Raw genomic sequence first — 2,514 nt, 5'->3', positions numbered from 1 at the left:
ATGTGAGTTGTACAAAGGGGGTTGAGTTAAAACCAACAACATGAAGGACACAAAAGACCAAACAAGAGTGAGTGAATCATGTTTAGATTAGGTATAGTACATTATTTTTCATAAAATTGTGTGTGTGTGTGTGTGTGTGTGTGAGAGAGAGAGAGAGAGAGAGAGAGAGAGGTTACCATCTATAAAGGACCCAAAGAGTTGTGATTAGAAAGGAGTACATATGATCCATGATAACTGGATGTTTTCTTACATGTGGCAAAAGTAGTTCATGTGAAACATGAGAGAGAGAGAGAGAGATTATCTACAAAGGATCCAAAGGGTTGCGATTAGAAACGAGTACATATGATCCATGAATAGCTGGATGTTGGCTTCACATGTGGCACAATTCAAGGTCCACTTGTTGTTCTTCACACTCCCACATGTGGCATGGGTGAAGGCCCACTTGTTGGCAACTTCTTAGCACTCCCCTTTGTAAGCTTTTCAACTTCCCCTTATATAGACATAATACTTTCCCTTTTGGGGCTTCTTCTAGTTCTATTCATTTTGGATCATTTTCAAAGGCTTTAGGGATATGTTTGAAGGAATTGTTTTAGCATACTTTTTAAGAACTTTTTCATTTTTCTTTAAGAGGGTTCTTAGCTTTTTTTAAAGAAGAAGCAAAGATGTCTTTGGATTCTCTCAACTAAATATAAAATCAAAACTATGCACTTGCATCAGGAGTATAGGCACTATCATTTGGGATAGCCATGATCCTACACATTCTACGACTTCAGGATTTTATGGTACTTGTCTCTAACATTATGTAACTTTAATAAGGCTATTGTAACATGAGAGAGAGAGAGAGAGATAGAGAGAGAGAGAGAGAGAGAGAGAGGTTGATCAATTGATGTTGTTAACAAGTTGTTCTCTGTATTTTTTATTGTTCATTATTATTATTGTTTAGGTACTCTCATATAGTAGATAGTGGACCAAGTACTTTTTCTAGTTCTATTTCCACACTATGACACCCATGCCTTCTACCACTACTATGTTGAGATGTCAAGCTCAACACGAGCTGACACTTATGATATGCTTGGGTGATTGTTTCTGCCACTTACATCACTGGCGTGTTTGGTAGGATGCTGACATGATAGATCTTTGCCAATGATTCTACAACTGGACTACACCACTGAGTTATGGCATACTTATCATGCAGCCAGCTCCGTCACTTAGCGCATTCACATTATGCACCGCATGTACATAGTACTTTAGTACCTATGTTATATTTCCCTTATTTTTTGGTAGAATACTTTTGTTGAGAAGAAGAACAATTTTTTTGGTAGAATCCTTTTGTTGAGAAGAAGAAGAAGAAGAACAATTTTTAGCCTCTCATCTTGTGTGTTCTCTTCTAGGGTTTGTGTGAGTGTGTGTGTGCTTATAAGAGCTCATGCTCTCTTCCTCCTTGTAGCTTTTCATGGTATCAGAGCCTAGTTCATGCTAAGAAGCTAAGCGAAAAGCAAGAGAAGCATATGAGGCAGTATGAGGGTAAGAGCTTCATTTAATCTTTCCCCTTTGTGTTGCTTACTACACCCTTGTTGGGAGCTCTTCGAGAGGCACCGGCAAAACAAACTCCGATTGAGGAGCTATCTTCGCAGAAGAGAAGTTGCAGGGCAACTTTGATGTCCTTTGGACATCAATTTTTGTGGCCGAAAACACGTTTCGGGCAAGTCTTGACCTCCATTTTTTAGTTCGTAGGGCGTTCACGTGCACGGGGTAAGTTTTGATTCGCTGTAAATTTTTATTTTTGGAATTGCACGAAGGGAATTTGGTTGTGTTGACATTGTGTGTACTGCCAAGAGGTTTTACAGGTTCTATTAGGTGTATGTATGCAAATTAAGGTCACTGGTTTGTGACAGTCTGGGTGCATTATAGTACCACTACAGAAAATACACCAGTTTGTGCAGGACAACCAAGATTGTTGTTTTTGGTGAGTTTGGGTTGCAGACAAGATGTCGAATGATGGAATTACCGAGATTGTTGTAGAGAATCTTGATAAGAGCAACTTCTATTCTTGGAGGTTTAGATTGACAAATTTTCTGATGGGAAAAGGCTATTGGGATTACATTGATGATGAACATGAGGAGCACCATAGATACGAGATATTAATCCAACTACTACAGATGTAAAAGAATACAAGGATTGGAATCAAGAAAAGTCATGTATTGGCTTTCTATTAGCTTACAAGACACTATGATTGGGCATATACATGATTCCAAGTCAACTAAGGAGGCATATACATGATTGGGTATATACATGATTCCAAGTCAACTAAGGAGGCATGGGACACCTTGGTGAAGTTATATGAAACTAACACTGTTAATCCCATTTTGGATTAATAAGTATGCTCCTCCCATTTTGGATTAATAAGTATGCTCCTCCAATTGAGGACATTAATAAGTGTCAAGTTTTACATTATGAGATATTAGCCACCCAAGGCCTTGGATTGTTCAATGGTGTTGTTGAGAGGTCTATCAA

This window comes from Cibotium barometz, chromosome 5 (assembly GCF_041138505.1).
Source record: "Cibotium barometz isolate CiBa-2024 chromosome 5, ASM4113850v1, whole genome shotgun sequence".
Lineage (NCBI taxonomy): Eukaryota > Viridiplantae > Streptophyta > Polypodiopsida > Cyatheales > Cibotiaceae > Cibotium > Cibotium barometz.
The sequence above is the reverse complement of the archived record's forward strand: the minus strand, read 5'-3'. Positions refer to the sequence as shown.